The following is a 10976-nucleotide window of genomic DNA, read 5'->3' on the forward strand; positions in this document are numbered from 1 at the left end:
AGAAGAGGGAGGGCTGAGATGCCAGTGAGCTGGATCAGGGCATCTGTTCTGGATGATTTGCAACAGACTGGACTGGGCAGCCATGAATAAATCACTGCTTCTCTGCCTCTTGATGATGGATCATTTGCTTTCCTTATTTTACTGTTAACAGACAAGGAGCGGTCAAATCCTACCCCAGAGGAAAACTTGGTACTATTTAACCCCTACAGTTCTTATTCCTACTGCAGGAATGGCTGACAGTGGCAATGACATCAGCAGCAGCAGATAAGTAATGAGATTGCATGTATCGCCAAGGAGAGTTATTTATTCACATGAAATATTACTCAAGTGCCAACCCCTGATCTGTCACTTTGAATAATGGTGTCCTCCGTTAGTCTAAATGTAGCCCATATCATAAATCTCCAGGGACTACACCAAACCCACAGAGACCAGTCTCTTTACCCCTTCAAAGGTAAAGGTAAAGTCAAACTGAAGGCAACAACGCACTCACTCATCCCCCACACCTAAAGTTTGAACTATTTCTCTCCTACTTACAGTGACCATGACAGATAAACTTTAGATGTAGATAAATCACAATCTGAGCTGGTGCTGTCTCCTTTTTTTGTTGTCTCTCAACTGGAAGGTTGGGGGTTCGATCCCCAGCTCCTGCAGTCTGATGTGTCCTTGGGCAAGACACTTAACCCTGAATTGCTCCTACTGCTTCGTCGCCGGCGTATGCATGTGTATGAATAGGATTAGTTACTTCTGATGGTTACTTTACATAGCAACCTCTGCCATTAGTGTGTGAATGGGTATGTGACATGCGGGGTCAAAGCGCTTTGAGAAGTCAAGAGACTAGAAAAGTCCTAAAGGTTCAAGTCCATGTACCATTTACTCCACTCCTGTAAGGGCTTGATATCACTCCAACAATGTTTCAAAAGAAAATAGAAACGATCAGCAAGTGTTGACGCATGAGGGCAAAACAGAAATGTTCTCAGTCGAGGAACTTAATAGTTTTGGTTTTTAATCCCACTTGCTGAAACCTCTGGGAGGAAAAAACAGCCCAATTTGGACTTTGAGGAAACCGGACCAGTCTCGATCTTGGACTGAATCAGAGTCTCTGCAACAAAACAAATTTGCATCAATGACTATTTTCCATGAAGGGGGAAAAATCTTTCAGAATCTTTCCAGCAGTGTGCACAGTGCGATTATTGACAAAAAAAGTCACCACAGAGGTAACCTTAGCCTCCTCATGACCATGCCTCGTACAGCCTGTGATATGTATTACTTATCCAGATCTTTACATTGTTGCATTGGCGTACACACAGTCAGTTTAATGTGAGCAGGCAGTGACAATTGAGAATATTGAGCTGGACTTAAGTGCCAAAGACAAGATAAACTTTATTGGACCTTGCAGAATTTGATATCCTAAAGAAGAATCTGATCTTCTCTCTCTGTTCACTGTGGTGTTGCTGATGCTTCTTTTGATGTGCTGATACACAGCTACAATATCCACACTGGTGTCAATCCAGTAATTCTACCTGAAGCCTGTGAGATAATATCAGGTGAGAAGGCAGCTTTGAGTCATTTTACTGTTGTGGACAGAATTACTCAGCAATGGAAAAAAAAAGAGAAATACTATAATTACATTTTTAGTTAAAATAATATTTTTTATTCATTTCATGTCACTAATAATTTTCCAGTCCGACTTCAGTTCCCAGCACAGACATCCAGCTTTACATCTCCACCAGTTCCATCACCACCGATACCCACTCCACCCTGACAAACTGCCTCAATGAAATAAAAACATGGATGCCCACTAATTTCCTCTCACTGAACTATGCAGAATTGGATATAATAATCATTGGCCCCAAATCCCTCACCAACTCCATTCACAACTTCTGCCTCACAATAGACAACTCCACTCTATCCCCCTCCCCTCATATCCACAATTTTGGAGTCATTCTTGACAGCCACCTCTTCTTTGCATGTCACCCAGCTCACAAGATCCGCCTTCTTTCACCTCAAAAACATTGCCCATCTCCGTCCATTACTTTCATTATCTGCTGCTGAAACCTTAATCCATGCATTCATCACATCCAGATTAATTTACTGCAATATTATCCTTTACGGCACATCATCCAGCAAGTCCTCTAAACACCAATAAAGCCAGAACTCTGCTGCATGCCTTCTCACCCGTACTCGATCCTGTGAACACATCACCCCTGTCCTGCAAAATCTCCACTGGCTCCCTGTCCCATACCAAATCCAATTTAAAATCCTTCTCCTCACACATGAAGCCCTTAACCACCCTCTTACCTCACAGCTCTCCTCCACTGTCACACTCCTTCATGCAGCCTCCGTTCTTCCAACACCAACCTACTGATCAAGACTCACCTTTTCAAAACAAGCTTTTAATGTATGATTGTGATGTGTGTTCTGTTTATCTGTAGCAGGCGTGCAGGGCAGCTCACAAGGGCAGGAACCACACATGGAGGACCAGGAATAGGAGTTGGTCAGACCAGCACCGGAGAACAAAATCATGAAATACTAGAAACCCACTGGAAACATAACAAGGACCCCAAACTTGATATCGTTTTTGTAAAGTATCATTGGCTTAAATTGTGGGACCACTGCCATTAACATTGTGTTTTAAAAAAATATTTATTTACATGAAATATATGTGTCTTAAATTCACAGTATGCCAATTTAGCCTCCAGGGGGCAAAACTATATAAAAGATTACATTAAGGCTAGTGGGGAATCATGGGAGTGGTTCTCTTTGCTACTCCTACCTGAGTTGACCGTATAGTCAATATGAATGGGCAAAACAGACCTGGGGAAAAGCCATAAATGGTATATGAGTATAGTACTTAGTTGTTTTACTCCACTCTTGTTGTGTTTAATACTCAACCATATACACTAGCATGTCTGTTATGGTGCCTGTCTGTTGATGATACTTAGCAGGAAGTGTCCAAAGGATTTTAAGGGATAGTATCTGAAAAAGGTTGCCCTCTGCTACAAATCCTACAATATGAGAGGGATTATTAGGGGGGGAAATTGACACTGTAAAATAGCAGCAGGGCAGTAAAACAATGAGGCAAAGCTCACAATAACACCGTAGAGCTCAAAAGAGCCGTAAACTCTGGTAACAAACTCTGTTTGTTCCCTACTAAAAGTCCCCTTCAACAAAGAAACACTATGTTCACATTGCGTTTTCAAGGATAACCTTTAGAAGCATTCCTGATGTTCATAAACAATTGTGAATAATGTTTGTTGTCGGCCTCCATGGTGTTGGATATAATTATGCCCTCACTGTAATGCTTGTGATGCTGATAAATAATTAAGAATGGACAAAGTGGATCACTGCCAACGTTGATTGTATTGCATTATGCTTTCTGCACAATGCAATACAATCTTCAATGTCGAATGTATTACAATTAGCTGCAATGATACTGACTGCCAAATCCTCCATGCAGCAACTTCAAAATGTGTTTTCATGTGAAAGATCCCACTTTGACCTAAGATGACTATGTGGTGAAATTAGACTCCATGGTTTGGCTCAGACAGAAACTGAACATGCAAACGTTAGCCAACACTAATACTTAGGGAAGGTCACGGGGGCAACCACAATTGAGCTGATGAACTTTGTCATTTTATAAAGGAAATATAATGATTTATATGTGAGAATTTACACCTTCTGTGTATCAGATCAAAGCAACATGAAGTTGGACGAACGCCTGCAACTTTAATGTGATCACACAAAACCAGATTTAATATGTATCATTAGTGGCTCCATGAATATCTGGAAGTTTGAGTGTTCCTGAAATGTACAAATAAGAGTTTTTTGCTGTCTCTCCTCCAAATGAATAACATGTCCATTAAAATGTTGCCACAGGTAATGGATTCGTAGCCTAAGCCTTTAATACCCTGGCATTGATTCAAACTATTCATTTGGTTGAAGACCCAACTCATAAACTGTGTATTTTTATTTTGTTATTCTGTTTTTCTATAAGTCTGCTTCGCCATACCTCAGAGTTAAAGCTCTCTGTGTAGTTCTTTTCCCTACTTTATGTGTCTTCAGGAGCAACAAAATCCTCTACACCCAGAGCTCTCCCCCAATTAGTATCCCTACCTGGAAGTGTAAGCGGAAACTGACTCCAAGATTTACATGGGTAAAAACCGTATGAATAAGACACTCTGTTTGGTTTACACAAATCTACGTAAATGTCTAACAGTAACTGCCAGCTAACTGGAGAAGCACTTTGTCGCTGTGCCGTGGCCCATGTTGTACAACGTCCAAACGCTGTGGAATGAGGAGTCTACTGCTGTCTGGGAGATAGAGACTGCGTGGAATCCATCACTATTACCTTGGCTATTTGTGGTTGTCCGCTTGCCATATCCCTCTCCCCACAAGCAGATGGTAACATCGCTAGCCTGCCAAGTTTACACTGTTGAGAATGTGTGTGTTCGAGTGTGACCCAAGTATTCATTGGCATATACGTGTGTGTGTGTATGTGACCGCATATAAAATTGTACGTGGCAATAACACGGTAGAGTTCATTCCAATCCGCCGCGAAAGACTACTTCAAAATTCTTCTTTACCTTCCACAAAATAGAGGGTGTACTGTGAGTTTTCGTGTCTATTACAGATCATGTCACCAGGAAGTGAGTGATGGGTATTGACCATATACATATCAAAGAGGATGTAATATGGTAACCTTGCAATGCTGCAAAATGAGGCAGCACATGAAAAGTGGTACAGTCAAAGCAAGTCAGCAGACCACATCGCATGTCAGTGTGTTTTGCAGATGTAGGCTTGAATCTCTCAATGATGCTATAATTTACACATATGAAACAACACCAGCCTGGGCCAGGCTTTACACTGGGGATCCTTAGGTTACTTTTAACCTGTCTGTGTTTGCCAGTTATCAAAGTCAGGGAAATGAACAGCGACCAGCCACCCCAGAGACAGTGGGAGATGCAAATGGCTTCCATGAGGAAAGATGAACCAGCCAACTGATAAATGAAACCATGCATGGCTGCTGCTCTAGTGAGGGCCTATGGATGTTGTTAATAATTCAATTGCTTGAAATTACTTTAAGTAATGTAATTTGCTTGAGTTATAGAAATATGATTCTTCATATAACTGATGAGTCAGGAAATAACAGCATATAGCAGTTATAGAAGAATGCAGTTTATTTCCCAATCAAAATTGCATTTTTACCACAATTAAAATAAAAAAATCCATATTCTACCTCATATTATGCAGCAGTATAACACCAGTCGGTGGTTATAAACATTAATCAAAATGGTACTATCATTATTGCTGTAAGTTAATTATGTGCAAGTAGGATTTAATGATTGAACATTGTGCTTGGTTTTCAGCCTATTAGAAAAACGTGCTTATTGGCCTTCTTTCAGAGATTAAGCATAACTAATTCCTCCCATAATCATGTATGTCCGTGGCAACCTGCATGAAAAATGAGGCAAAAGCCAAAGTGTAGAAATCTGCAGTTCCTTGAGTGTTAACTTGAGGCTGGCTACAGAAGTCACTATTAACCATCATATTAAAAAGCCCATTTTGAAAGCAAATATAAACATGTTCAAGGTCTGAACATGCTCAAGTCAGGTGACCTCATTTGCTCATGACTCCCCAAAGAGACAAGACTTATCTCTTTTATCAAATGACACATCTGTATCACGTATAATGACAGCCATGGAGGGGAAGGAAAGAAAGCCCCATTTCTACTCAGGCTCTTATTGGCTATAGTAGCCTAGGAACAGTGAATGGAAGGTCCTAATTGGTCAAATGAGATGTCAATCGAAAGGGGAGAGTATGTGAATTAGTACAAAGAAAACTTGAAACAGCCGTCAACAACTAAAGAATCATGTCTTTCTAGGGATGTATAGCATGAGTTATATACACAGAACGGCAGTTGTTTAACTGATGGTGATAATGAGAAGTTTATTCAACACTTTAGAAAACATTTAAAGTCAGCTAACGGTTCATAATGCTCCAGTCTTTGTGATAAGCTAATTTAATCAGCTGCTGGCTGTAGCTTATTGTCTGTAAAGTAAGAAGATTCTACATTTGCTCTAAAGTGATGTGAAGTAGATGTGTTCATTAGCATTAAAATAAAAATGCAAGCTCACCACTAGCACCTCAAAACAGGAACTATTTTACTTAGCAAACTTTAGCCACTGGCATTGTGCTATGTGAGTAGAGAAAATCGAGAGATGGAAGTGATCAAACCGCATGAATCCTGCAATGTGGAAGAAAATGTGTCCCATTGTTCCCAGTTGGAATGAGGTCTGGCACAATGCCTTTATAAGTCCTGTGACTCCAGCACCGGAGTTAAACTGTGTTTACTATTTCTGGACACATCATGTCAGTGTAGGTGGATGAAATGTCTCACAACGCCAATGGAATAAGAGATCATGTTATAGCTTGTTTGTATTCATAAACCCATGTAAGGCTTTGTGTGTGCGATCCTAAACCTCCCATACTTCCACTCACTCTGCTGCATCTCTCTCACGGTATAAAATGTCCCTCTGCGGTTGTCATTAACGTTCACCCAGGAAGCTCAATCAGTAGCCAATTCTGTTTTTCCCTCCTTTTTGTAATTAGGCCCCGGGCCCTGTGTGGGGTAAGCCTATGCACTCTGGCTGAGAAGAAGCACAGAGAGGGGATTTGTGGTTTGGGAAGCCTGAGCTGGAAAGAACAACTGTCTATTAGAGCCAGCTACTTGCCCCTTCCTGATTTGACACATGCCTTACACTGTGACAGAGTTTGCAGACAGGATGCAGCCCCAGCATGTGCACGGCCAATGCTTCTGTCAGAAAGCCCGGAGCTAAACAGCCAGCGCTACAACAAGAACGGCCAGTGGAGGCCACAGAATATCCCCTGGAAGAAGATTGCAGCAGTCTGGAGCCTCCTGGTCAAGAGGCTTAGAAGTACAAGCATCGCCTGAAGCCAATAGTTTTAATTCCAACGGCATAAGCTCTTCATATTCCTGAAATTACCGCAAAGTCTCTCACACACTCTTTTCACATCAGAACACAAACTCAAGCTGACACAGAGGCATGTCTGCACAATGTTTGCACATTCATAATCACACTTTCATAACCACACATTCTCTGCCTCTCTTTTTGTCAAGGAAACACATAAACACAAAAGCTTTTCTCAGATATGTTTTCTTGTATTGAGAGGAAATGGTTTCCCAGCATCGATGCCCTTGGAGAAAAACATTAAGTTGCATTCATGCTGGTGCAATTGTGTAGGGTAAACATAACTCAGGATCAAAAGGAGATTTTGTGCAACAACAAGAAAAAAATAAAAAAATTTGCCAGATGACCTTACTGCTTTATGCAATTATCGTATCTTATTATGCAATACAAACCTCCCTCTTCTGACAAACTTCCCATCCCCTTCTCAGTAAGTATTGAGGGAGCTTGACACCATGATCATGCTGTTCTGGATAGATAAAGATGTGGTCGACTCCCAGAACTGTATTCCTTAAAAATCTCTTCTTTAATTAATTCATGTTTGTTAAACAATATCTTCCAATAAATAAGTGTAATAATTTAAACAGCGTTAATGTGACATGACAAGCCAAGTAAGTCTGTGTAAGTAATCCACTGTTAAAGAATGTGCATTTGTAACGGTTTATGGGTTCACAAGATTATTTAAAATGATCAAATACCTGTGAGCACTTAATAGTTGCAAATAATTCTTAATATTTTCAGTGAGTTCTGGATGAACGCGTCTATCTACTTATAATACTCCTCTACATGTCAGGTGTTGTCAGGTGACTGATCCATCCATACTGGTCCAACTCTGCTTCTCTGGCCTCTGTATTCCCCCGATAAAAGGGAGTGAGTCGGGCTGCCCCTGCTCGTAGCCAAAATACGATTTCATCACCAGGCCAGGTTGTGTGACTGGACAGGGCAGGATTTAGTCCTGCATGCCTCATCCATCTTTAGTTCTCTCAGCCCTCTCCCCCTAAAATGGACAGAGATAGATGAGCTAGTTTTGAGCCCTGATCCCCTTTTCCACTCAGTCCCTCACCTTTGGAAAGTTACCCTGCTTGCTTCCTAGAATCATAGGAACAGTTTGCACCTCCTTTTTTCTTGCAGGTCTTCACCTTGTTCTCTCACAGATTCCCTGACCTCCCAACCTCTACCTTTACTTTCACTTTGATCTCCAATAAACCTGCTTCCATCCACCTCTACAGCATATTTGTCTGGCTTTTACTAGCTAGCATGAAGATACGTCTTTCAACTCCCACATAGAACCAGTTCATTTATTACTTCTAGGCCGGCCAATTTCCCTGAATAAAGACTGCTCTAAAAAGTTCCAAAAGCCCTTTCAGGGTACAATTCTGCAACAGCACAGTAACAAATATCAATTTTCATATGTATGTTCATTGTGATTACACAACGGCGTGATATTTATCCCAGTTTGTGAATGCATGCATGAAAGCATGATGTGTAGAGAAACAGCTGGAGCTCCACATATGCTGACACACACTCTCTCTCTCATCACTTCGTGTGAAGTGCCTTTGTGACATTAATATTGAAAGCGAGACGTCACAGGTTCTTAAAAAAGACATACTATACAACTTTTCTACCTTTTCAAACAGTCCCATGTGGTCTAAATGTAACATCTGTGCTGTGTTCGAAATATGACATGAATCAAGCACCAGAGGAGGTTTGTGACCCTGTATAAACCAGCTCTCTCAGAACACTCCATTTTGGTGTATGTGTCTCTTTAAATGTAATGAGTTTTCCAGGTAGACATCCCTCCTTCTCCAGCGAGAATAAAAATGGCAGACCTGCGCAAAGTTTTGGTTCTAGGCTGGGGTTGGAATCCATAGGTGGAGATACCAGGGGAGGGGAGGGGAGTTTTCTTTTTTACCAAAATCCCACTGTGACATCACAAGTTGAGCAAATTGGATACGAAGCACTTTTATCTGGGTTGTAAGACTTATGCAGACCACAAACAATGGACTGGATGGGTTTATTTCACATGTTGTGGGTCAGTAGACACTCAGGTTACCCAAATATATGTTCAATACACTGTGAAAGTGGATTTTTCAGAATATGTCCCCTTTAAATATTGCGCCCTGAACGACCGTGTCTGAATAGAGCTATTGGCTTTAGCTTACAAAATGCTGGGCGAGTTCACTAACAGGAACAAGAAAAAAGAGGTCCTGCTCCCCATGCAAGATACCTTCTTCTGACCTTCAAATCTCATAATGATTAAGCCCTATCATATCTCTAAGAGCTTTTAATACTCTACTCCTCTCAGGGGTGTATCCACACTTTTGTGAGTGGGGTGGCCCACCCTGGGAACTGACTCATGCAGGGGTGGCACATAAATGTATGAATTACCATTTTAACATTTGGAAGCTAAGCACTTAACTCTTTAACAGGTGTTTTGACAATTTAAAAAAAATCAGGTTATCACTAATGTCAGTCAGGCTTCATCCTGTAGGGGGTTTGACAAGGTTTTAATTTTGGGGTGCCAGTCAGAGTCAAGTCTGACAAATAAAAATTAAATGCAAACAAAAAAACAGTCAACCTGCACAAAATAAAGAGCTAAGCAAGAGCAAAACACAATCAAACAAAACAACAATGGGATTTCAAATATATATATATATTATCACAGGCATCAACCACACTGCAACAAAATGAATGTGAGCACTGTGTGTGCGTGTTTCACAGTCTGTGTTTGTAACTCAAAGTTCAGTCCCTTCCGGCAAAAGTCCGCACCGGTAACCCACAACCCAAAGTTCAATCCAGTTCAATTCAATGTTCAAATACAAAACAAAAACTCCGCTCCGGGGTTTTCGCGGGCCTCGAAAACAAACTCAAAAGAAAACCATCTCTCTTCGCGTGCAATAATCAAAACACAAAGAAACAACAGACACAGCAGGTACTCACGGTACCAAAGTTTTTAAGTCAGTCAGTAGGTTTAAGTCAGAGTTGGGCTTTTCTCCACCGGCATCTCCTGACTCCAGGGAACAGCTGATCCACCCGGAACAGGGAAATAACAAATCCAACAGGTAGTCGGGCCTGACAGAAACGGACCTCCAGCGACGAAGATTTTAACAAACGGCTATACACGAACTTTCAAACACGCTCTGTGCCGAGGTAACACTTCTCCTTCACTGACTTTTTTCCAATGACTGTCCGCCTCGATCACCGGTGACTTGCACCTATACAAATGCCTCCTGGAGGACGGATTCAGACTTCGCGGGCACTGTGGCTGTGGGTGGATGACGGAGGAAGCAATGAATGGAGGTGTGTACAAAGAGGATTCTGACTCTGCAGGCGCTACAATCCTCTGGGGGGACCATGAGTGTCTGTGAAAAATGGTGATCCATCACATAGTTTTAGAAATATTTAAGTTGTGGACAGTGCAATTGACATAATGATATAGACAGTTCTTGGGGCCATGTCTCGCATCCCTGAAAATAGTTTTATTTAACACAATATTTCACCCTTCTAATATAACAGTATTGTGGTTTAAGAAATTAGCAGGACACTGTAGGTCTTGCAGAAGCCAAGCTGTACTTTTGTTGCGTTTCGCCCCAGTAACTATCAATCAATTCATTAAGTGTCTATTGGATGACATATGCAGTCATTACGCAACAAGTAGTGGTTTTGAACTCTTACTGTGTCTTTTATTGTTTCTTTGTTAGATATTAATAGTCTGCTGCATTGGACTGACCCCAGTTCAAATAATTACCACACCAATGGAAAAATATTTAAAATTCGGGACAGCTGTAAAGCGCTGTCATCGCCCGGGCTTTTGATGAATAGGCTGATCAGGCACAGCTCAATCCTAGTATAAGCTTATTATCCAAGAACTCATCCTGTTCTGCTAACCTGGCCAACGCAGAGCAGCCGAGGACAAGCAAACCTTCTCTGGAAGCTAATCTCTGGGGAATCCAGGATTATGGGCAGCACTAATAGTGAATCCCCTACACA

The sequence above is a fragment of the Labrus bergylta genome, chromosome 8 (assembly GCF_963930695.1).
Source record: "Labrus bergylta chromosome 8, fLabBer1.1, whole genome shotgun sequence".
Classification (NCBI taxonomy): domain Eukaryota; kingdom Metazoa; phylum Chordata; class Actinopteri; order Labriformes; family Labridae; genus Labrus; species Labrus bergylta.